This window comes from Podarcis bocagei, assembly GCF_964188305.1.
Source record: "Podarcis bocagei genome assembly, chromosome: 9".
Classification (NCBI taxonomy): domain Eukaryota; kingdom Metazoa; phylum Chordata; class Lepidosauria; order Squamata; family Lacertidae; genus Podarcis; species Podarcis bocagei.
In genome coordinates this window covers 27,029,928-27,056,880 of record NC_138134.1, presented here as the reverse complement: position 1 = coordinate 27,056,880, position 26,953 = coordinate 27,029,928, and the positions used below count along the sequence as shown (strand labels likewise).

The following is a 26,953-nucleotide window of genomic DNA, read 5'->3' as shown; positions in this document are numbered from 1 at the left end:
AAGTAGTTTTGAAACAGGAAGGGGAAGGGATGTAGCTCAGCAACAGAGTATCTGTTTTGTGTGCAGAGCATCCTTGTTTCAATCCATAGCACCTTCAGATAGGACAGGGAATGTCTCCTAGTCTGAAACTCTGGAGAGCTGTTGCCTGTCAGTGAAGACCATACTGAACTAGATGGCTCAATGTTCTGACTCAGCATAAGGTATCTTCCCCTCAGGGGCAAACGAAGGCCTTGTGACACCCGGGGCGGCAAACCACTATGTACGGCGCATGTGTGGCGTTGCCACGTACAGTGCATGTGCTGTAAGTAGCGACGCTGCACATGCGCCGTACATAGCGGTTTGCCGGCACCGCCGCTCCAGTGCCATACGGATGGTGCCAGGATCCTCTGCTCACGGCTGCAGCCACGAATGGAGGATCCTCTGTTTGCGGCTGTAGCGGCGACAGAGGGATCCCACCGCCGTCTGTATGGCGCTTGAGCAGCGGCGCCAGCAAACCGCTATGTATGGTGCATGTGCAGTTTCTACCCAAATACAATTCTGGTTTTAAACGCAGTATAAGAAGTCTCTATAGGAGTATAGTGGTACCTCGGGTTAAGTACTTAATTCGTTCCGGAGGTCCGTTCTTAACCTGAAACTGTTCTTAACCTGAAGCACCACTTCAGATAATGGGGCCTCCTGCTGCTGCTGCGCCACTGGAGCACGATTTCTGTGCTCATCCTGAAGCAAAGTTCTTAACTTGAAGCACTATTTCTGGGTTAACGGAGTCTGTAACCTGAAGCGTATGTAACCTGAAGCGTATGTAACCCGAGGTACCACTGTATATTGTATTTTAAAATGGGGTTTCAGAGTTTTTAGGGGTTTTTGAATGTCTTATGTAGATTTTTCAATTTCATTGTTCTGTATGGGACAATAACAATAAAGATATCATATCGTATTGTACAGCACATGTGCGGCGGCGTTACGTACAGTGCATGCATGCGACGCCGCAGATGTGCTGTACATAGCAGTTTGCTGCCGGTGCCGGGATCTTCTGCTTGCAGCTGCAGCCGTGAATGGAGGATCCTCCACATGTGGCTGCGGCGGCGCGATGGCTGCTCGTGTCGCTGCTCGCCCCGGCGGGGTGCCTTCTTGTCACCCCCCAGACATGGCACCCGGGGCACACTGCCCCCCCCGCCCACCATTGTGACGCCACTGCTTCCCCTGTCCCTAGGGGTTCAAACAAACAGCATTTTTCAAATATGGCATGAGAAACCTGCTGCTTAAATACTAAATCCTTGGGCTTTTTGGATCCCATCCTCTGTCTCTTTCCTTTGTGAAATCAGTAGGCCCCTATTTTTACAATAAATAAATAAATATGTTTCGGTACAAGTCCAAACTGTGTGCGTCACTCTAGATATGACAGGGATCTCTGTTCCAATTGTCAAAACACATTGGCCTGGTTTGCACATAATAATAATTTCATTATTATTTATATACCGCCCATCTGACTGGGTTGCCCAAGACACTCTGGGCGGCTCCGTACAAAACATTCATACGCACACACAAATGCTAAACCCTTTGTTTAGTGTTTTATGTCGGATTCAGTCATAACAGCAAACCATAGTTAATTGAAGACAGAAGCAAAATCTCCAATCGCCCTCTTTCAGTCATGAGGGAATAGGAGAGAAAGGAGGGTTGTGGTTTAGTGTAATGGAGGAAGACAACAATTGAAATGAATAACAAAGTATTTGTTGATTAAAACAGCTGCGAAGATATGTATTAACCCTTTATTGTGAGTCAGCCATTAGTACAAACCTCCAGATGGTTAACCTTGGTAGGACGCCTCTATTTCCCCCCCACAGGTACAATTTTCACAGTGGTTTCTGTTCATAGGGAACTCTGGGAATTGTAGCTCTGTGAGGGAAATAGGAACCTCCTAACAACTCTCAGTTCGAAAGCACGTCAAAGTGCAAGTAGATAAATAGGTACCGCTCCGGCGGGAAGGTAAACGGCATTTTCGTGCGCTGCTCTGGTTTGCCAGAAGTGGCTTAGTCATGCTGGCCACATGACCCGGAAGCTGTACGCCGGCTCCCTCGGCCAGTAAAGCGAGATGAGCGCCACAACCCCAGAGTCGGTCAGGGGTCCCTTTACCTTTACTTTAACGACTCTCAACATCTACAGCAACCCATAGCTCTCAACAGTGCTTTTTTCGGGGGGGGGGACACAGGGTTACACATACCCCATACTTTTGTCCATTTACTGTATTTATTTTTCCTGATTTGAACTATAAAACGGAGAGTAACCCTAAACATTTTTTTATAGAAAAAAAGCACTGGCTCTCAGAATTCTTTGGGGAAAGCCATGGGTGTTTAAAGTGGCTTTAAATGTATGAGGTGAATGTGGCTCAAATAATCTAATCTAATCAATCAATCTAATCTGTCCTATAGTTGGAAGGACCCTTTTGTAGATGGCAGTTTTGTTAGACAGCCTTTTCAAAGTTACCAAGGAAGGCAAGAGATTAAAACATCTCTGGCATTTTTATTATATGAAGTATAGAGACACTGCTGTTCAAAGTTTTAAAGACATATTCGTTCTTCATTGGACTAGGAATATGCTATTGGAATGGAGTGTGGATGTTACTTTTTTCATAATTTTAAAAACACACTTCAGTTTTTCTGTAGATTGCCGACATTACCATCTGAAGTCTTTGAGGTGAATTTGTTAATATCATGCATTGGCTTGAAGTGATATGTTGTATATACAGTCATGAATGCTTTTTTGATAGTTGCTTTAGGTTAGGTGTCATTTGTGCTGCTTGTAAAAAATGAATTTACCTTAGCAGATATGCACAGAGATGCAGCTCGTGCACATTTACACACGGGAGTCTATAACGACTCCTTTATAAAGAATATTTCTGGCATTTGCAGTGACAAAACGCAGAGTCTCCAAGCTGAGCCCATGAGGGATGTAACACTGAAGCTAATGGGGTGTAGCAAAATAAAATATTGGCTATTAAAGAAGGCTGGGCAAAGAAGGAAGAGCTGCAGATGATAAACGGAACGGGATCGTGACACCAAAGCAGAAGGGCAGGGAAGAAAATAGTGAGGAAAATGTTGAGCTCAAAGGTCAGCGTGGTGCAGGACTTGGGGCTGAAGTCTAGAGCTCCATTCAGCAGAATGAGCAGGAAGACCCCCAGGCTAGCTCAGTCAGTCAGAGAACGAGACTCTTAATCTCAGGGTAGTGGGTTTGAGCCCCACTTTGGGGAAAAATGTTCCTGCACTGCAGGGGGTTGGATTAGATGACCCTCATGGTCCCTTCAAACTCTACAATTCTATGATTTTATGATGCACGTTGCCGTCTAAAGAGCTCCACCTTTCTTGTCAAAGAAATGGGAAAGAAAATCACCCTCACCTCCCCCAAAATGTAAGGAAGTAATAAAATTTCATTTTATATTTGTGCATTAAGAAGCAAAGTGCTGTAATATGGTTGGGGGTTGGCCTGGATGATACCTGTGGGCCGCAACCAAGCCTGTGATCATAGTAGGGGAAACCTGCCAAACTGGTCAAGCCAGTTCCTTCGTTAAGATAATGGCCTTAGTCAGGCCTGTAAGTGCCTTATGCCCTGTGATTTAAAGAGCGGGCTGTGTTGCCATAGAGACAATGGGCGAGCCTCCCTTGCTCCCCCCTCCCCGTGTCACCTGGCTGGAAGTGACATCATCTTGTAAGCAAGAGAACAGGAGACAGGGCTGGTCTATGTGCTTAGTGAAGACTGGAAGCTGGAAAGGCAGAGAAGCTTCTTGCACACTGGGTTGAATTCCAGTGGCTACGGGGAACCCTGCTTCCCCTAGAAACCTAATGGGGGGAAGCAAGATCTGTCGAAGTGTTCATTCTGTGAGTCCTTCCATTTTATGCTTGGGTTATATACACAGTGGTACCTTGGTACTTGAATGGCTTGGCTCCCGAACAAATCGGCTTCCAAACGCCACAAACCCAAAATTAAGTGTTCCGGTTTGCAAACGTTTTTCAGAAGCCGAACATCTGACGTGCCTTCTGCGGCTTCCGATTGAGTGCAGGAAGCTTTCCTGCAGCCAATCGGAAGCCGTGTCTTAGTTTTCAAACCGCTTTAGGAGTCGAACCGATTCCTGGAACAGATTAAGTTTGAGAACCAAGGTATGACTATATGTGTACATTAAACCAGACATCCTAAAGACTCCACATTCTCCACTGACCTTCATTCCAAGGAAACCTAACTCTGGTTATGCTTAAAAAGATCTATCTATTCTTTCATAGATGTTTCTAGTTTCATGTCTTTTGCTACTATGTTTCAGGCAGAGGTCCCTACTTGAATAAAATATTGGGGGGCAGGTAAGCCCTGTTCCACATAATCAATCATATGACACAGCACACAGACACCATTTGAATGGCAAGACCCATTAACTTGGGGGGAGGGTCCAGCCCTCTCAAATATTTTATTGGTGGTGGTGGTGGTGGTGGTGTGTGTGTGTGTGAAGAGATCTCAGGCCCTAGGTTTCAGGTCTGAAATGGGGCCCATATTTTGGCCAATATTGGACTTTCAAAACAAAGGGCTTTTTCCGCAGTGTCTGTGTGGTTTGACTGCAGAAAACATGATATTTCTCAAACCTGTTTCTCCCGTCCTCCCCCACTTTATCCATCATGTATTTTGATTCACACATTATTCTGGTGCTTTGCTAATACCCAAAGGAAACATGCTGGAGAAAACGTCTCAATAACCCAAGAAAAATTTAATAACAGTAGTGTGGGTGGTTGATTAATGTTTCATGTTTACTCCAAACTATTCTGGTATAAAGTCAGTTTATATAAATCCATATTTCTTCATTTTTTATTGTGATTAAGTTTCTTTCTTTCTTTCTTTTACTTTCACAGAATACACAGTTTATTGTAATCTGTGGGCTCCCAGAAAAATCCCCCAGTCTTATATTTTTAACTGAGATTAGGGCCTTACTGATACGTGTTGGAACTAGAAGCTCATATCTGCTTTTTAACAGTGGCAGAGAAAGTGACTCCTTATCTGACTTCATGGGAGGTATTTTCTCAGCTTTCAACTCAAGCAAAGGGGTTCAGGAAAAACAAGGCTTCTCTGTCTCCTGGCAGCAGTTCCAATGAACAGCATGGAGCATTATGGAGAGTTTACAGTGTATATGGGTTTTTGCTCAGGTGTGTGGCTGTGTATATTGAGAGGTGGGCAAATAAAACTTAAGGGGAATCAAGGCAGTTGTAGTGAAACAGATGCATCGATTCTGAGCAATGTAAGCTCAAGAAGCGCTTCTACCTATGAATCTGCAAGGTTAAAGTCAGCTCTGGATAATATTTCACAGCACAATCCTATACTTGTCTAGTCAGATGCAAGCTCCCTTGAGTTTTCAGTGGGGCTTACCCTCGGGGAAACTGGGTACAGGATTGCAACCTTAGAGCACTTTACATGAAAAGGTCTCAGGTTCCCAGAATGTCCAATCCAAAGCATCAGGGAATGGGGAAAGACTTGACACCTTAGAGAGCCACATTGCAAGTCAGAGTAGACAAAGCTGGCCTGGATGGACCAATAATCTGACCTGGTATAAGGTAGCTTCCCTACGTTCCTGTGTACATAGATGAGCAACATATGAAAGCATGGAACATGTTGGTTTGCTGAAATGTTGCAGTTTTGATTATAAATCAAAGCAGGGCACCAATGCTATGTCTAGCTTCCTTGCAGTATTTTGGGATCCCTCTGGCATCATTGCTCCTGTCAAGCGTAGGAAGGGAAGGCAGGCACGATTCACAGGTTCTCAGGGTGTTCCTGGCAATACTTCGACTCTGTCATGCTCCCAATGGCCCCAGATGGGATCCAGTTTCAGAAAAGGGCTTGGGGGAGGGATTTTATTTTCTGATTTATTTATTTTTTTTTTTGGGGGGGGGGGACTATCTCATCCCTGAACTGAATCTATAGGAGATTGCCGACAACCATCACATCGCCTACATCTGGGCCATACTTCTAACCCCCATTTCAACAGCTGTCATTATTGTTGTTGCACAGGTGACATTCCCAAACATGGATGGCATAGCTGTGCTGTGTGAGGAGACTTAACAGTTCCATCAGGGTATAATATTAGGCTCCAGTAAGCCTCATGGGCTGTTGTTTGGCTCATGGACTGTGAACAGCAAGATATCCCTTCACTGTCGTTTGCTAGTACTTGGAAGAGGCTGCAGTGGCAAAGCAGGTGTAAAGGGACATCTCTGGTGTCCCCTTCCTAGTCCATTGATGTGATCTTTCTGGTGGTACCAGAGACAGTACTGAGCATATATAGTATAGGATCAGGCTGTTAGATTCCCCCCCCCCCCAAGTTAATGATACTGTGGAAATGTGACAAATATCTAGAAATTATTTTACACCAACCCTATGGTCTTCTTTCTTCTTTCTCTCCCACAAGTGGTCTGCTTTAATCACAAATTCATCAAGGAACAATTCTACAGAATGAAATAGTAATGAGTTTTAAAGCACACGAGGAAATTGCACAATATTCCAAAGTATTTATTGGAAAATACCTTTGAGATTTTCTCCTGCTCTGACGTCTGGTAACATTTAATCTCATCTCCATCTCTGCTAAAATATTCCCTCCTCATATTGTCTTCACTCACACAGGCTCTTTCCTAATTTCCTTTGTATTTTATTCTCACTGCAAGACTATTGTCTCCAATAGCAAAAAGAAAAATGGGTCATAAGAGGAAAGTTCTAATATCAAGAACAGACCTGCTAAATGACATCTAACTTAGTTTAACAGAAATAAGGGTCTACAGAACACCGTTGACTGTCTAGGGTAGATTTATTTTTATGTCTGCTTTCTCTCCCTAAAAGACAAGATCTTCCTTCTCTGTTACCACTGTATCAGTTGAACCACATCCAGCCGAGATCTTCCAGATTGTTGTAAGGTGTCTGATGAAGCCCAAGATGGAATCTGTAGAAGGCAAACCATCTGTTGCTCTCTGTGATGCCTCAGCTAGAATCTTTGTTGATGTGCAACACAATCCTATGCATGTCTACTCTGAAGCAAATCTTACCAAGTTCAGTGGGAGTTATTTCCAGGTAGGTGCAGACAAATCCACTCACCTTCAGTCAACTTGGACATGGCAGATGGTGAAGGATCTACAGCAGCAATGTCAGAATCAACTGCTCACCACAACTTCTTGAATAATTTAGATCAGAGATGGGAGCAGATAGATCTGGATCTCAGGGGTGCTAACTTGAATAAAATATTGGGGGAGGGGGAAGGTAAGTCATGCCCCACATAATCACATACCATTTGAATGGCAATGCCCATCAACCTTTTTTTGGGGGGCAGCCCCCTCAAATAGTTTTTGGTGGGGCCAAAGCCCCCTCAGCCCCTAGGAGTTGGCTCCTTGCAGGATCTACTGGCATATGTCTGAGTTATTTGCATTAAATCAGCAATGATATTGTCTCGCAATGTTTAGCAGCAACCACAAAATGACTCTTCCATTCTAAAGCAGGCTGCTTGGGGTAGTGAGTAAATGAGTTTTTGTGTGGAACGATTGCGAACTCAGCCCACTTCTGGAATTCAAAACAAAACCCTGAGTTCAACAGCTTAATTCTAATTCCCTTTATATCTTGGGTTTCTAATAAGGTACAAATTAGATCCCACAAGCCTGAAGTGCACTGTCTCTCGATTTAGATCTGCTTTTCTTCCAAAGCTGTGGAAAGGGTGCTTGGAGGTTACTACATGTCAATTGGATACTTATCTTGGGGGGGGGGGAGTGCGTGTTAAGGCCAGCTGAGTACACCTGAATGTACTTTTGGCTAAGATTGTGAATGCTCCTCTAAGGTAGGATAGGCTGTTGTAGTTTTTGAATGAAGCAGTAGTTCATTCATACATAGTTTTCAGATGTAGGCTGAGAAATATGAAATTGTAGCAAGAGAGGAGATGAATAACCAAAACTGATTTCATATTTCACAAATGGCTGACTCCATTCACACGATCTCGTTGTGGGTGTCTGTTCCATGGTAAGAAGCAGGGCCAGACATTTTGACGCCTGAGGTGAACCACAAAATGGTGCCTGCCTCCACCTTCCCACCAGGAAACAGGGGTGAGTGAAAATCTACATCAAGAGCAAGTGGTGAATAAAAATATACATTGGGAACAAGGTCTACACTGAGAACAACGGAGGATTAAAGCTCTACATGAGGAACAAGGGAGTAAATAAAGATCTACATCTGGGGCTTGGGGTGGGGGATCAAATTGGCCTTACCTGTCATTTGAAGTGGGAACCAAAGGTAGTTAAGGGGGGAACAGACCCGCTCTGAATCACCTTGTGTGGGTGCAGAGCCCAGGAGACCCCAGAGAGCACCCCTTGCCATTTCTTCCATAGGGGTTGTAGGAGGTTGCTGTAGAGGCAGCATTGGGAAAGGGAACTGCTGAGGAGGTGGAGCATGCCACAGCTGCTGGTGCTACTGTGGCAGCAGCAGTGGGCAATTCATTCCTTGGAAGCCAGACCTACCACCCAAGGCCATTGCCTCACCTTGCCTCTTGGATGGGTCGACTGGCTAAGACATTTTGCTGTCCAGTCAAGGTGCATAATACTAAACTGGTAAAGTTATTTTGGCATTTAAGGCACAAAATCCCACAAGTACCTCTCTCCCTGCCCCTGACTGGAAAAATACAACAATAATAAATCAAAGAGCTAACAGTTTTCTGTGCTTTGATGGCTCCAAGGTGACCACCTAATGGAAGGGCAAGTCCTTTTGGGTGGAAGGAGATATCAGAAAATGTATATTCTCTTCTCTGTCAAATTGGGGGTTGAGGAGTCTCTACACTGGTCACACACGCCCTTCCCCCGAAATGGTTGCCTGCCCTTTGGTAGAATCACCGAATCACCATCTTTGACATGTTCTCAGCGTGACAGCTCATACTGTGACAATGTTGGGAACTAGCATATATATCTCTTAACACAATTATTTACAGTACTAACATGCTTAGCTAGCAGGTGTTGGCAACTTGAAAGCATATCAAATAACACAGCAGTCAGCTGCACTTTGACCAGGTGAGGCCAGCTGTTAAGAGTTGACAGCTATTGCTGGTGCATAGCAGTAATCTGCATAGCTAGCACTTAATAGTTAGCTCACATATTGGTAGCAACAACAGCAACCATAACTATTATTTTAAGGTTGTTTCCAGACTGGTTGCTCTTTCAGAATAGCTTACATGTGAAGCTCCTTTACTGAGCATCCATTCTGGCTGGTTAGCACAAAGCTTATGCAGAGGGCAGACACTGTTGGGAGAAAGATTGGGGAAGTGTGACTTTGTTGATTTCTTTGTGGCTTTCAGTGCCATGATACCCTTCAGGGGTGACTACCTGAGTTGGGTATTGGGGACACCGCATTGCAGTGATTCCTCTCCTATTTGGATGCCCAACTCCAGAGGATGGTTTTTGGGGAGTATTACTTGGCTCCATGGATTTTCCATGATTTGCTGGAGTTTGTTCTGAAAGGGTTGAGTGGGGACATGTGGAGTTTTGGAGTGTTTTGTCATCGGTATGTTGTTGTCACGCAGCTCTGTTTCCCCTTTTCACCTTCTGCAGGTGACACAGTAGGTGTGAATTAGTGCTTGGACTATATGAGGGCCAAAAAAACTGAAGCTTAATAACAATAACAATATTTGTTTGTTTGTTTGTTTGTTTATACCTCGCCCATCTGGCTGGGCCTCATCAGCCACTCTGGGTGACTCCCAGCATAATATTAAAAACACGATAAAACATCAAACATTAAAAACGTCCCTGAACAGGGCTGCCTTCAGATGTCTTCTAAAAGTTAGGTAGCTGTTTATTTCCTTGACATCTGATGGAAGGGCGTTCCACAGGGTGGGCGCCGCTGCCGAGAAGGCCCTTTGCCTGGTTCCCTGTAACCTCACTTCTCTCAGGGAGGGAACCACTAGAAGGCTCTCAGAGCTGGACCTCAGTGGGCTGAATGATGGGGGTGCTCCTTTAGGTATACTGGGCCGAAGCCGTTTAGGGCTTTAAAGAGTGTATGAACCAGTGTATTTGTAGTTTGGGGGTTCACCTGGATCCATTGAGGCACAGGTTGCCTCAGAATGCAGGGTGCCTTCCATCAGCTTAGGCAACTACAACCTTACCTGAACAGGAATAATTTGGCTACAGTAACCTATGCTCTGGTAACTTCAGGGTTGGACTATTGTAGTGAACTTTACATGGCTTTGCAATGTACTTTACTGCCTCTTGAAAGCTTTGGAAAGTTTAAGGGCATCCATTAGTGCATAATGCAGCTTCCAGGTGGTTGACAGGTTCGAGGTGAACAGATCATGCAACACCAATTCCGTTAGAAGCCCAATTCAAAGAGCTGGTTTGGACTTATTAAGTGCTTCATCAGGACCCCACTATCTTCTGGAACACCTCTCCTGATATGAACTTACTCAGACCCTGAGATCTTCTTCTGAGACCCTTCTCTAAGTTCCCTCTCTGAGGGACGTTTGAAGGGAGCTGGCAAGGGAAGGGACATTTTCGTTTGTGGATCCCAGTCTGCTGAATGCTTTCCCCAGTGAAGTCCACCTGGCACCATTAACATATTTTCAGTGCTGAGTAAAGATTTATATTTCCCCCCAGGGATTTAATAGACTGAGACAATTTTTTGTTATTAGTATGCTGCCAGTGGACATGTGTTGTGGTCTAAACCACTCAGCCTCTTGGGCTTGCAGATCAGAAGGTTGGCGGTTCAAACCCACACAACAGGGTGAGCTCCCATTGCTCTGTCCCAGCTTCTGCCAACCTAGCAGTTTGAAAGCATGCCAGTGCAAGTAGATAAATAGGTACTGGTGTGGTGGGAAGGTAAATGGTATTTCTGTGTGCTCTGGCTTCTGTCACGGTGTCCTGTTGTGCCAGAAGCGGTTTAGCCATGCTGGCCACATGACCCAGAAAGCTGTTTGTGTACAAACGCCGGCTCCCTCAGCCCAGTGGCGTAGCGTGGGTTGTCAGCACCCGGGGCAAGGCAAGTAATTTGCGCCCCCTAACCCGTGGATTTTAGCAGTGAGCCAGGTAGGGGCAGAGAGCTGCGAGTGCGAGTGTGCCCCCCCCAGATGTTGCTCCCGGTGCAGCCGGCCCCCCCTGCACCCCCACACTACGCCACTGCCTCAGCCTGAAAGTGAGATGAGCACCACACCCCATAGTCACCTTTGACTGGACTTAACCATCCAGGGAGTCCTTTAACTTTACCTATTAGCTTCCTGTGGTTGCTATGGAGATTGTTTTGTTCTGTGTTTTTGTATAATATATTCATATTTGTGTTTAAAATGTACTGTATTGTAAGCCACTTAAAGACCTTTGGATAGAAAAAGCAAATAACTAGTCTTATATACAGTGGTACTTCAGGTTAAGAACTTAATTCATTCTGGAGGTCCGTTCTTAACCTGAAACTGTTCTTAACCTGAAGCACCACTTTAGCTAATGGGGCCTCCTGCTGCCGCCGCGCCGCCGGAGCACGATTTCTGTTCTCATCCTGAAGCAAAGTTCTTAACCCAAGGTACTATTTCTGGGTTAGTGGAGTCTGTAACCTGAAGCGTCTGTAACCTGAGGTACCACTGTATAACAATAACAACAATTTCCCCATCACCTTTCTATTCACAAAAGGTCAATGTTTAAAAAGTGGGTTTGTTGTGCTGGAACTTTAATTCATTTTAATTGCACACACCTACATTCTGGTATCTGACAGTCTGGAGGTGACTTTGAAATTGCAATTGCTTCCCCACATCTCAGTGACTATAGTAGAATCACAGAATCACAGAATTGTAGAGTTGGAAAGGACTCTGTGGATCATCTAGCCAAGAATGCAGGAATCCTGCCCACAGCCATACCTGGTTGGGCTCGAACCACCAACCTTCTGGTTAACAGCTCCATGCACGGACTCACTGCGCCACTTGGAGGGAATTGTTTTGTTAGTATTGTTTTATGTGTGCATACGTCCCACTATGTTCCTCCCGCACTACTTTGTGGGAGACGAAGGGACAATTTTGAGCAGCCTACTTCATAATGCCTTTTTCCTTTAAAACAAACCATCAGGTTTTTGTTTTTGTTTAAATGTGCACTAACATGCTTTTAAAAACTTAGATGCTATTGTGCAATGGCTTTAGATCATTTTTAAAGGTAGGCTAAAATGTTTCAGTGCTAATTAAAAGACTGGCAAAAAAAAAAAAAAACACCAGTGCTAAAATGACAGCAATTGGAAAGTCAGCATGATTTTTTAATGTCAGTGTTAAAAACAAAATGCCTTTTCATGTAAGCACCACTGCATGAATATTTCAAAAAGTTAAAAATATAAAGATGAAAATGCTAGTCTGAACACAAAACAAGATGGCTGATTAAAAGTAATAATTCATTTGCTAATAAAATGTCACGGGTGGGGGGGGGGAGAGATGTGCCAAAGTAGATGAAGGGCAATTGGTTCATCTGCCTGATATGTCACTGTCTATGTCCTTAAGTGCAGATGTTGTTAGTCCTGCTCTTTAGTGTTTGATAAGAGACATGGTCTCTTATCAAAGACTCTTATAAAAGACTAAATAGCAGGACTAACAACATCTGCACTTAAGGAAACCACACTAGTATTCTTTCAACAATAACAACAAACATCAGGAGTTCTGAGGTCTGAAAAGAGGCAGTAAAACCGCAGGATAACAGTGATTTGATGGTAACATTATGTAGCTACCCTATAAAAGGTGGTCGAAGCAATAGTGGTTAAGTGTCTACCCAGCCTGGCAAATGTAGGATTGCTCTGCAGCTATGAAGACACAGGCAACGACTTAAACTGGTGGTGCACAGTTTCCTTCAGTGAAACACAACTTAAATCTGAGTGCTTCGACTTGTTTGAGCATTATGATACTGAACGGAAAGCAAATAAAGAGGTATTAAAAAAGAAGTGGGTTCTCCAGATTAGAAACTTCATATGAAGGCAATCCATGTTGCATGAGAGAAGTGCATTCTGGGGAAACATGGAAGTCGCTTTCAAGGTGCCCTTTCCTCCTTTTTAAGGTTGGGTTTTATTTTATTTTTAGTGGACACCTTTGAGTAATTCTTCCAAGGCTTAGGCAACAACCAGACAGAAACATAATTAGCAAGCCATTGTTCTTTTCCACTGTTCTCCCTTAGGTTAAAATCCTGGAATATTTTTAGTAACAAGTGCATATAACTTATCTGACACTAAGCAAAACTGTCATGGTATAATTATATTCCAGTGCACTCTGCTATTAAAGAAGCACTATGTTTTACCACAGTAACCCTGCAATTAGTGAGTTGATATCCTGCTGCATGGGTTCAAAGAGATGCATTAGCATGTAAACCATGTCTTGCCAGGCACTCGGCTCATCCGCCCCTCCCAAACTTTCCACAAACTCTAAGCCAAGGGAAAGGAAGATTCTGCTGACAGATTAATATACAAAAATGTGTGCACTGTTATTCAATTATCATTGTTTATTTCATGGTGGCTCTTATTTGCTCTTCTTACCATACTTCTTTTGGAGGAGGGGAAGTTTCAGTGCTTCTTTTCTTCTTCAGTGTTGCTCAATGATATGTTCACAAGTCAAGGACTCGCTTAAGTATGAGTATGATGCAGGGGTAGCCAACATGGTGCCATCCAGATCTTGTGGGCTACCATTCCCATCAGTCCTAGCCAACATGAACAGGAATGATGGCAGATGTAGTCCAAAACACCTAAAGGGGAACATATTTGTGACACCTGCCTTAATGGAATCTCCAGGTTTGGAGGCAGCACACCACCGATGGAAAGTCAGTGGCAGACCTTGGGATCTAAAATTTCAGTGGCACCCTGTGCAATGCCAAAATGTGGTGCCCCTGCCTCTCACTTCCCATTCTACATCATAGTTGTGTTGCCCCCGAGGCTTCACGCCCAGTGCGACCGAACCGGGGGTAGGGAAGGGGGGGAAAAGAGGTGATTTATGAATTTAAGTTGCCTTTGATTTCAATGAGTTTTAGGCATGTGAGGGTATGATCCTGAGGCTACCTATTCCTGTGTAGTGCATGAACACACACTAACATTCCCTCTGAGAATACACCTCTGGGAAGGGTGTAAGCCTAAGAGTGAGTGAGTATTGCAGAGAAATCAGCTCTCACTGTCTCTGTTTGGAATTCAGCCTTTTCTTGCCATAGGCGCCAGGCAAATGACTATTTAAAAGACTTCATAAAGTATTATGGTAATAATAATAATAATAATAATAATAATATCCTGCCCATCTGGCTGGGTTTTCCCAGCCACTCTGGGCAGCTCCCAACCGAATGTTAAAAACACAATACAGCATTAAACATTAATAACTTCCCTAAACAGGGCTGCCTTCAGATGTCTTTTAAAAGTAAGATAGTTGCTTATTTCCTTGACATCTGATGGGAGGGCATTCCACAGGGTGGGCACTACTACTGAGAAGTGCCTCTGCCTCTGCTTGGTTCCCTGTAATTTCACTTCTCACAGTGAGGGAACCACCAGAAGTCCCTCGGCGCTGGACCTCAGTGTCTGGGCTGAACGATGGGGGTGGAGACACGCCTTCAGGTATACAGGACCGAGGTTGATGGTGAAGATGATCAGACATAAGAATTCAGTGTTTGCACTGGAGGTCTTAATTCTACTACCATTAGTGTCTAAGCATCTCATATGCAGTAGCAGCCAGTGGGACTATGCAGGTGGGTTTGTGTTCCTCTCCTTTCTTCCTGGTTACTGAAAGGAGATGGGGAACTCAGCACAGTGTAGCTGAGGCAGCAGAGTGAATCGGATGTTCCTGCTGCAGCACCTGCACCATGCTGAGCTCCCTGCTGCCTTGTCATTCCCCGTCTCAGCAACTGGCAGTGATGAAGAGTGTTGGGAAGAGAGGAGAGCAATGCAGACCCAGCTGTGAGGCCTCGCCAGACATTCCTGCTTACATGACCTTGGAAACCTTAGCTCAAAGGCTAAAATCACTACATATGTGTACTGCTTTATTTATTTATTGCGTTAAGACTCCACCTTTCCTCCAAGGAGCTCAAGATTCTCCCCTTCCGATTTTATCCTTACAACAACCCTGTGAGCCAGTGTGGTGTAGTGGTTAAGAGCAGTAGATTTGTAATCTGGGGAACTGGGTTCGCGTCTCTGCTCCTCCACATGCAGCTGCTGGGTGACCTTGGGCTAGTCACACTTCTCTGAAGTCTCTGAGCCTCACTCACCTCACAGAGTGTTTGTTGTGGGGGAGGAAGGGAAAGGAGAATGTTAGCCTCTTTGAGACTCCTTCGGGTAGTGATAAAGCAGGATATCAAATACAGTTCACACAGCTACAGTTCCCAATAGACTTAACAAAGAACATTTCTAGCCTGACACTCTATCCACTTTACCACACCACACTTTAGTCCTGATTTTAGTGAAGCACCCTGGGTTCTACATGAGACAGAGTAGTAAACCCATAGCAAAGTTGGCTCTTTGGTCTGAACACTTGGAAAGCCTAATAGCAAATCCCGATAGAATCTATGGTAAATATGCAGGGCAACGTGCCACGTTTTGCTTCGCCACTGATGCAAAAGGGATGTGCACTTAAAATATATTTTAAATATAATACATCAAAAGAACCAACAGCTTTGATCTTGGCTATAATTGATGCCACATGAAGAAAATGTAATTCATACACATGTTTGGTACTTAGTTTTGCTGTAAACAAATGATAAATTACAACACGTAAGTAGCTCTCGGTTCCTTGAGAGTAGAAAAACACAGGCACCTATAGTTAAGTTGCTAGGGAGAAAGGCTTTAATATATAGTATAAGACATGATGCTACAGTGCTTATGTATTGATCCTCATTATTTGATCGCCCTCTTGGGGAACTGTAACAATCTAGCTAGGTAGTCATGGGCAACTAGCCACACATAACAAATAGTGGCCCTAGAGGGAGTTGTTGGCCCTAGAGGGAGTTGTTCTCCTACTCCAAGATGGACGGATGGATGGCTAGATACATAGAGAACAATTGGGGATAATTTCAGTATTTGCAGTTTAATGAACTACCTAATAAATACATCTATTTTATTAAAATAAAAAACTTATTATTTAAGCAAGGACACATACTTCGATGGTGTATAATAACAAATAATGAAAGAAAGAAAATGCCACTGAATGAAAATTAATAATAATAATTTATTATTTATACCCCACCCATCTGGCCGGGTTTCCCCTGCCACTCTGGGCGGCTTCCAACAGAATATTAAAATACAATAGTCTATTAAACATTAAACATACACAAAAAATTGGTCAATTTATTCAAAAACCCTGGACAATTTTATTAGTACAATGGTGCCTCGCAAGACGAAAAGAATTCGTTCCACGAGTCTTTTCGTCTTGCGATGTTTTTCGTCTTGCGAAGCACGGTCCGTCGCAACTGCGCCTCTTCAAGCGGCTTTAAAAAAAAAACGCAAGACGTTTTCGTCTTGCAAAGCAAGCCCATAGGGAAATTTGTCTAGCGAAGCAACGCAAAAACGGAAAACCCTTTCGTCTAGCGAGTTTTTCGTCTTGCGAGGCATTCGTCTTGCGGGGCACCACTGTAATAATATTATTGGTGTTGGGAGCAAGGTATTTTATATATAAATATCAGGATGTTGTCCTTGAGGTCTTCTGATAGTCTCACTTATGGCTGAAAACTTGTTGTTTAGTCATTTAGTCGTGTCCGACTCTTCGTGACCCCATGGACCAGAGCACGCCAGGCACTTCTGTCTTCCACTGCCTCCCGCAGTTTGGTCAAACTCATGCTGGTAGCTTTGCGAACACCACCCAACCATCTCGTCCTCTGTCGTCCCCTTCTCCTTGTGCCCTCCATCTTTCCCAACATCAGGGTCTTTTCCCCCAGGGAGTCTTCTCTTCTCATGAGATGGCCAAAGTACTGGAGCCTCAGCTTCACGATCTGTCCTTCCAGTGAGCACTCAGGGCTAATTTCCTTAAGAATGGATAGGTTTGATCTTCTTGCAGTCCATGGGACTCTCAACAGTCTCCTCCAGCACCATAGTTCAAAAGCATCAATTCTTCGGCGATCAGCCGAAAATATGCAATATTTTTCTTTACAGCATTGGACTTTCCTTTCGTTTCCAGGCATAGTTTCTCTGAGTTATTCAAGCCCCTTCGCCACGGCAAGGCAGTGATCCATGAAGGGGTGAAAACTTATTAAAACTTATTAAGAGTTGTAAACATTAGTACATTTTTCAGGAGGCACCTAATTTGTTGTTCTCAAACCAACATGCAAACTGAAAGACAGCTAGTCTTTGAAATTTGCACTTCTCCAAATTTTGCGGTGTAGTTCTTCAACCATGCAACATGCACAAGAATGCATGCATTAGGGGTATGAATATGCATATGTTAGTGAAGATAACATGCAAAGATGCATCATATAGGGGAAATAATATGTATATTCATCAAAACTGCAAACCAAGATGTGTTTATTATGAGAAATTTGCACTAAAATGCTGACTAAATTCCATGAGGATTTTTTTTTGGGGGGGGGGGCTTATGTGCTGCAACAATGTGGAGAACTGAATTTAAGACCTGGAAAATGAGAAACCAAGAAAAACCAAAACTGACAGATTCATCCATCCTTAAGTACTATCTCTGTACTTTGCAAAGAACAAGAGGACAGGTCCCTGCCCCATAGGGCTTCCAATAACTAAAAATAGATATAAAGGAAACAACAGAGGATGGGGAAGGACTTGAAAGCAAGGATAACCAAAGGAATACTATGTGACTATTGCAGTTACATATAGTTTTACAGTAGTGTATCGTTCAGCCTGGACACTGAGGTCCAGCTCTGAGGACCTTCTCACTGTGAGAAGTGAAGTTACAGGGAACCAGGCAGAGGGCCTTCTCAGCAGTGGTGCCCTCCCTGTGGAACACCTTCCCATTTAGGTGCCAAGGAAATAAAGAACTATACAACTTTTAGAAGACATCTGAAGACAGCCCTGTATTGGGAAGATTTTAATATTTGACAATTTACTATGTTTTTATATGTGCTGTAAGCCTCCCACAGCGGCTGGGGAAACCCAGCCAGATGGGCAGAGTATAAACAATAAAATTATTATTATTATGAACAAGGGGTTATTCCAAAGGTTTCATAGAAAATGTGGGGTTGTGAAGGAACCAACAATGCTGTTCTCACAAACACATTCTGGGAGGCAGTTCCAGGAATCAGGGGGTAACAACTGAGAAAGGGCACTCCTTTGAAGGGCATCAGACCTTCAGATAACTGAGGTTGAAGGACTGGAGGAGGAATGGATGGAAGAGCTAAGTGATAAATGGTGGTGAGGAAGACCAAGGAAGGGGTTTGAAGGATGTGAAGTTTGGACATGATCCAGGAGCAGACAAGAAGGTAGTATAAGGATCTAAGAGGGGATATTGTATGGTTATTGTGAAAGCAGAAGACCGGAGAAGAGAAGGCTGCAATAATCCAGATGAGAGATTTGGACATGAGCAATAGGTTTTTGCTGAGGGATCAGAGGATATATTTTTGTAAGAGTGTAAAGGGGAAAGCAGCAATATGTAAGCACTTAACGGAACACAGGTGAGCATTGTACTTTCATATTTATGTTGCAGTTGGATGTACCAATTGCATATGCAAATGACTGCTTCCATACATGGATCTCCTACGTGGATCAAGGCACATATCAGCTACTTCCCCTGGGAAAAGCTTATGTCCAGATCAAGGGAAGTAATAGTACCACACTATTCTGCCTTGGTCAGATCACACCTGGAGTACTGTGTCTAGTTATGGGTGCCACAATTTAAGAAGGATATTGACAAGCTAGAAAGTATGAGGGGAGGGTGACCAAGATGATCAATGGTCTGGAAACCAATTGAGGAATGGTTGAGGGAGCAGGCTTTGTTTAGCTAGGACCCAAAACCAATGGCTTCAAGGTATTAGTGTGCAGCAACCAAACCAATTTTTTTCAGAGGTATTATAGGGACAAGATCCCGTCTAGACCCCTTGCAGCATCTCCAGAGGAGCTACTGAGGCAGGTTCCAGTCCATAGAGAAGGACAGATATACACCATGGGTCAGCAAACTTTTTCAGCAGGGGGTTGGTCCACTGTCCCTCAGACCTTGTGGGGGGCTGGACTATATTTGGAAAAATAATAATGAATGAATTCCTATGCCCCACAAATAACCCAGAGATGCATTTTAAATAAAAGGACACATTCTACTCATGTAAAAACACGCTGATTCCCAGACCGTCCATGGGCCAGATTTAGAAGCCGATTGGGCCAGATCCGGCCCCCGGGCCTTAGTTTGCCTACCCATGATATACACTATACATTTAAAGCACAGTCAGCACACATCTAAAGCCAATGACTCTCCCCAAAGAATCCTGGTAACTGTTTCCCCTGCCCAGCACCCTTAACAAACTACCTTTCCCAGGATTCGTTGATGGGAATTCATGTGCTTTAAATGTGTGTTGACTGTATATGGTGTGGATTAGCCCCAAGCCTTTAGCTTAAATCACTGCTGCCATCCATATGATTGGGCTGTTTGAAGTCTGCTAATTCAGTCACCAGGAAAGAAGTGTTCATGCACAAAAACATTTGCTTTGCCTGTTTGTTTTTCACTGCTCTGTTTCAACCAAATGATAAATAGCAATCAATACTGGGACTAGAAACATGTGTTGTAGAAGGCAACAATGAGTAAAAACTTAAAACTGTCAGAAGTATTACTGGAAGAGCGGGTGTAGGCTGAACATTGCTTAGATAATCTATTTGGCAAATAAAAGCACCGATCCAGTCCTTCTGAAGACAGAATACATTTATCCAAAATGGGACTGATTCCCAAATAACTTGGAAAGGGAAAACAAGATGGAAATTTAATGGATAATTAATTTGCAATGGACCATTTCGCCAGCATTTAAATTATTAAAAGCTTACACGGTGCTTTGAAGATATACCGCACTATATAATTGCCATGTATTACCTTTATTTTTTATTAGGCTTGCCTTCGTTCTCTCTTTTCCCTGAAGGAATTGTGCAAGGATTTTTTACCTTCCCAACAGGAAGTATATATGGGTCCTTTAAGTAGTGAAATACTGTAATTGCTTTATAATTCTGGAAGTGGAGCTACGCAATTATAAAACAATCCCGAGCTGGGCAGGAAAGGGAAAAAAGGCTCAGTCAAATTAACACATGGCATGCCATTACAATGTACAGTGAAATAAAAATAGATCAAACGTGTTTTGAAGGAGTAGATACATTCAAATACATTTTGTAGATGAGGGGGGGAAGAGAGGGGGGAGTTCTTAGTATTTGTTTTATCTGGAATGGCTGGCGGAGCGAGGCGGCACCTTGGTGCCCTACTCCCAACAGCTGTGTCACTGCCACTTGCCGTGAGGGTACAGAGGTGGAGCAGGGCAGCGATGAGGTCAGTGTGGCACTGCTGCAGAGGCAGGAGTGCATCTGAACCACCATGTTCGTGCCACCACTCTGCCCCACCCTGTACCATCACAGTATTTGTTATCTAAACGAAATACAGTGGTGCCCCGCAAGACGAAATTAATTCGTTCCGCAATTTTTGTCGTCTAGCGAATTTTTCGTCTTGCGAAGCACGAAATCCCATAGGAATGCATTGAAAATCAATTAATGCGTTCCTATGGTCAAAAAAAGTCCAAACAAAGCCAAATTTGGCACAACAACAGTTTATTAACTGCTCTTTAAAGTCACACATACTGTAAAGAGCAGTTCAAAAATTGAAGGGAAAATAAATTAACTTTATAAACAAAACATGTCTTTGTTTTTAGACAAAGAAAACAAAGTCGCGAGACGTTTTCGTCTTGCGAAGCAAGCCCATAGGGAAATTCGTCTTGCGAGGCAAATCGAAAACGGAAAAACCTTTCGTCTAGTGAGTTTTTTTGTCTTGCGAGGCATTCGTCTTGCGAGGTACCACTGTACAGGAAATAGGAAGTGCAGAAATATGCATGGGCACAGCACAGATTCAGCTCCAGCCTAGAATGTTGTGGTTTTTTGAGAACCCTCCAAATCTAGTTTCATCAATGCATTTCTAAAACAGCCTTACTAGAAAAATTAACCAATAAACTGAAACTGACACGGGGACAAACAGAAGAAGACGCCTTTACCCTGGTATGGCTCCCCTTTATCACATACACAGCCCAACAAGACAATGACAACAATCCACCAACAGCATACAAATCAATATGGCTAACCTGATCCAAAACACCCACCCACCCCACTCACTCATGAAAACAAAGATCACCACAGCCAATCACAAGCAAACAAGGCCAACCCCAACCTCTCTCACCATCAAAGGAACACAAGTGAACAGCAGAGAACCTGCACAAGCAACACTGACACCAAACCCTACATACATTAAGCAAAATAGAAACATCGCCACCTGACTCCACCCCCACCCATTTCTACCCCCTCCGCCCCTCTCCCCCTTTTCTTCCTAATGTCTCAACAAATGAAACTGATTTGTAAAAATGTTACATGGAAAGAATACAAGAGACAGACATTAAAAAATTAATAATAATCAATCCATTTCTACAGTAAGCTCGGCGTATTCATGTCTTGCCAAGTGTGGTTTATTACCCACCAAGACCTTTATCAGAGAATATCAGTATAGTACTGTGGATTGGAATGTGGAAAGCCCCGATTAGTGAGTGGTGAAGGTCATGGGATAGCCTTGGCAATAGCATTGTTTCCCAGCCTCTCCCTGCCTCACAGCTTTGTTCTGAGGCTAAAATATTTGTTAATCTTGGAATCAGTTAATCTTTCCGTTAATCAATTTCCCATTTTTCTGCCTGAAATGCAATATGAAATGAAACACGATTGCCCCAATTTATTGTTTTGTATTCTCATCTGTTACCTCTAGGAATCAGTTTTCAACCCTAGAAGACCAGTACAAGACGCAACTCATAATTTCATTACATGAAAATATGAATATCTTTCTTGGAGGTTAATTTCTCAGATATAATGATAATTAGTTGATGTCAAAGGCCCCTAAGCAAGGGACCCTCTGAACCAAACTGAAAAGCTATAATGTACTCTTCATAATAAAGGCTACTTGATTTCATGTACAGCTTTACCTTCCTTTAAACTGAGCCCACATTTATTCTCCCCAATCCCTCAATAGCCCCAGATGTCTCTTTCCCCTCCTCTGTCATAAACTGAAGACTCTGAAGATGGAGCTTCTTATGCCATGATAATGTTAAGTTCACCCCACTTATCTGAGAAGTGAGAGATGTCAGTGTTGCAGTGCTTGACGAGGCTCAATTTCCCTTTGGAAAGAAGCCACAGGAGGCATGTGACATTTTGTAACATATGAGTTTATTGGTACATACAGAGATAGTGCATGGGTGAAAGAACATTCAAGATTTGCAGCCTGTTGTCAGATCCCTAGAGAGACGCAGCCAGCTGTTGGCAGAGCCCAAACTCAGCTTTCTGTGTCCTCCTTACTTTGCCTTAGTCCCATTCTTCACAGGTGGGCACATCCCCTTTCAGATATTTCCCCTCCTGTCAGAAGACAAGGAAGATCCTCTAACAATTAGTTCCCATGGAAACACATCACCTGTAGTTTCTTTAACAAAAGGTATGTGTGACAGCTAGAGGGGGCCTACAGCAATATTTCAATAGTCTATTAACTCTCTGCTAGACAGATTCCTCCCAGTCTTACAACAATGCTTTGCTGCAATGCACTAGCCTTGAACCAGGGCAGTGCTGGTGCATTTGGAGGAAGAGCGAGTTTGTTTCAGTGGCAGTGTTTCATACACATGAATGACTGCATGGAAAGAAGGGTTACGGAGTGTATCCCTCACCCAACACCTTTCAGCCTGTCCATTTATCAATGGGTATATCCAGGGCAATGGCAAAGGAAGGGATTGCCCTAGGATTTTGTGACTGCAGTGGCCCACAGAATTCAATGTCACCTGTTGTACCTTGGAGCACCTTTAAAATTCTCTTGAAGATGCAGCTGGGTCTAAACAGGACCCAATATTTCTGAATGGGACTGGGCATTTTGTTCACCAGTGCTTTATCAGCTGCACTGCTTCTCAGTCAGTTTCCAAGCTCAACGTCAACCTTGAAAGCCTCCAGTGGCTTGGAATCAGGATATCTGAAAGGCAGCCTTCTTCCATATACAGTGGTACCTCAGGTTAAGAACCTAATTCATTCTGCAGGTCCGTTCTTAACCTGAAACTGTTCTTAATCTGAGGTACCACTTTAGCTAATGGGGCCTCCTGCTGCTGCTGCGCTGCCGCCACACAATTTCTGTTCTCATCCTGAAGCAAAGTTCTTAACCCGAGGTACTATTTCTGGGTTAGCGGAGTCTGTAACCTGAAGCATCTGTAACCCGAGGTACCACTTTATACCTATTTGGACCACCCTCTTCAGGTCCCTTCTCTGGGGTTTATTTTTCTGCTAGAGGTAATGAACTTTTTTTTAAGGCTGCCCTTTATTGTGTTTGCTCTCTGTATTTTGATCATATTGTATATTAGGCTCAAATCCTGGGAGACCCACTTTGATGCTGGAGAAGAGCCCAGCACCCTCTCTGACACCACTAGCTCCTCCGAAGGGCTGGCCTAAGCAGTGCTAGAAGGTAAAAAAACAGGAGCATGTTGGAGGTGTCAAGGAAGCAGCTGAGATCCAAAGGATCCTAGGCCCTCCTGGTCCCCTGGCAGGCTCCCAAACTGGGAGAGAATTCAGACATGCTTTTGAGGAGGCATAAACAACATGGTGCCCTCCAGTATTGTGAGCTACAACTCCCACCATCCTTGACCATGGTGACCAGGGATGGTGGGAGTTGGAATCCAACAACATTTGGAGGACACCAGATTGGCTCTCCCTGCTTTTGAACGTGTGTCAATCTCTCCCTCCTCTTTCCCACCCATTGATTCCATGAGATGGGGAATGGGGGCAGGGCAGGAGAGAGCTCAGATGGCTTTAAAAGAGAATTAGACAAATCCATGGATTATAAAGAAATCAGTGAGGACCAACTCTAATGCACTGCCTCCATTGTTGAAGGCAATTGTTGGCATCTGCCTGTCCTGAGAGACAATGGAGTGCGCCTTCGAAGGTGAAGCCAAACTGCTGCGTTAGCAGCACCAAAATCACCTTCCTTGGGCAAAGCCTGGGCCGTATGTATTGAGGTCCTGGGCTGCTCAGACAACAAGACCCCTCTCTCAGCCTCACTAATGTAATCCAAAGGAAAGCAGAGCAATATGTTTGGCACCAGCTGGGCTGCAGGAGTTGCTGGAAGAAGGCCATCCAACCGTCTTAGGGATTCCACTCCGGAATCCCTAAGGGTCTACTTCTTAGCCTTTTCTTCTCACGAAGAAGAAGTGTAGGGTCTACTTCTTAGCCTTTTCTTCTCACGAAGGTATCCTGCAAGGCAGCAGAGGTTTAGAACCAGAGTTTTCCTTCTTCTAGATTGGCTGCCTTCCCAGGTTGACAAGCCTCAGAAGGAGCATGACGTGTCCCCCACCAGAGGTACTACGCCTCCCCTAATACTCCCCTAACACCCAGATGTAATATGCATCTGAATGTCAGTTGCTAGCATCCCCCTGTGGAGAGAAGGCTATTGCTTGTGAGCTTCCTATGGGCATCTGGAAACCACTGTGAGATGCTGGAACAGATAGCCTTTGTCCTGCTCCAGAAGGCTGCTCTTACATTCTAGGGAAATGGAAGTTTCTACAGCTGGACATGAATGTAAGAATGCAGAGCATTCCTCTGCTCACAGTTTTCCTAGAGCCTGGTGGAATACTGGATAAGGTGGTAGAGCCACCTCTACACACACACACACACACACACAGATTGCACCTTTAGTGATGTATTTCATTCTTTGTTTTGCCAACCTTTTCCCTACCTCTTCAGGATATATTGGCACATCAAACCAAAGCAGCACATTACAAATAAGTTGTGCCCATATTGTTTACCATCATTATTCTTTATACCGCTGACACCATTATTATAATTTATGGTCTTCTTGACCAGCTTCAGCCCAGCCTTTCATTTATCCTCGCCCCTAAAATCACCCTAAGCATGTAATGTCACCGCTGAAAGAATGACTTGACAAATGCTTCCAGGCACAGCTCTGGATCATTGTTTCATAAGTCACATTTTAATATAGTTATAAAGTGGGTTTCTTTCATTAGAAAGAACAGGTGACAGTTCCCTAGCGGCAGTAATAATGTTAGAGGTTTCGGAAGCCAGAACAAACACATACATGCTAACCTGGTAGTAACTGCGTCAATATCTAAAAGACATTGAAACAGAAACGAGCATTTTAATTTTGTTTTTTTGTAGTTCAGATTTCAGTTTATATCTTTATTTCTGAAGACAGGTGTGATTATTTCTTTTTTTTAACTGTCAATATAACAGAAGGGGGTGGGAAGGAAAGAAACAATATCAGCTTGCATTAACAATAAGAATGATATTCAGAAAATAAGAAAGTCCTTCAGAAAAAGGTAAGAATAAGCTATGAATACCTCTTTGAACATATGCATTGCTATAAGCCATCCATATGTCCAAAGAGGTATTCAAGTGAGATTGATTATTATAATTGTAGTGGTTAGAGGGTTGGACAAGGACATGAGAGACCAGGGTTCAAATCCCCACTAAGCTATAAAACTCACAGTGTGATCTTGGACAAGTCTCAGTCTCTCAGACTAACTTACCTCACAGGGTTATTGTGGGAATAAAAGGGAGAGGGGGAAGAACCTTGTACACCACCTTGAGATCCTTGGAGGGCCGGTGAGATATAAATGAAGTAATGTCATAAATTAAAACTATTCATTAAATTGTGGAAAGATCAGTAAGAGCTTTAAACCATTGAATAATGCAAGGCGGATGTTTCCCTCTATTGTTGTCCATCTGCCAGTCATTCTGCATGTCATAGGAATTAAGTGTAGAAGTTTATGAACATCCGCAAATACCAAGGATTTCTCCCCAAACAATTTCTGACCAAAAAAGGAGACACCAGAGGACATGCCGTGGCCTGATTTGCTGCTTGATTCTATCTGCAGAGGGGTCACTGGAGCGATAAGCAAGTTCTGCTCAAGTACTTTTGCTTTGAAAGACACAGGAAAAAGCCTCACGGACCTGTACTTCACTAATGCAACTCCTAATTATTCCAACATGATTTATGTCTCCTCCCATTTGCTTTGCCATCTTGATTGGGGATAGATTTCATGCCACCGAGAAGCTAGAATGGCTTCGATCTTGGCAAGTGCTCTGTACAGAACAAAAGCAATTGTTTTTGTAAAAGAAAAGAAAGACTCGGAACTTAATTTGTTCATAAGTCTATCGTTCTAGCCAAAGGCCATGACAAATCTGCAGCAAGAGTATTAATATAACAATACAGAACGTACATCTGTAAAATTAGCCAACAGTCATGATGTAAGAAAGAAAAGATACCAACAAGCTCAAATCTAGATTGATTTCGAATCACACAAAAAAACTTACAGCGATTTTATCTAACTCCTTTTTCCTGACTTTTTTTCCTCTTGGATCTAGTGCACAGAGGGCCACTCTTTGTGTTATGAAGCTATAATTGTCTGTCAAAAGAAACTGAACTATTTCTGCTGGAGTGTACCTGCTTGCTTGTACGAACAAAGGTTTCAGAAAGTAATCTCCTGGGTCTCTATATAAGGGGCAGGCTAACAGATAATGAGTGATGTCTTCCAGTTGAGGTTGACCACAACTACAAAGTCTGTCTGTGTACAGTACCTTGTTATAGAGTAAGTTTACCAGACAGCCCTGTTTCCTGGAGACAGTCCCCGAATTTACAAATCAGTCCCCATATAAAATCCATTGAAGCTGAAAAGTGTCCTGGATTCATTGAAAAAAATCTGGTAACCTTATTATAGAGGCCATCCAAGACTGCGATGGGCATCACTTGGAAACACAGCTCAATAAAGGCACTCCCCCCAGAAACTGATGAAAG

At 43.5% G+C, this 26,953-nt stretch overlaps 1 long non-coding RNA gene across 1 annotated transcript in view; it reads left to right on the top strand.

Annotated features, from left to right (window-relative positions):
- Positions 1 to 6,892: 6,892 nt before the first annotated feature.
- LOC308595224 overlaps positions 6,893 to 26,953 on the top strand; it is a 52,118-nt gene continuing 32,057 nt past the window's right edge. The window contains exon 1 of the long non-coding RNA XR_014011938.1: positions 6,893 to 7,080. This is a non-coding gene — a long non-coding RNA (uncharacterized lncRNA). The remainder of the gene's footprint in view (positions 7,081 to 26,953) is intronic.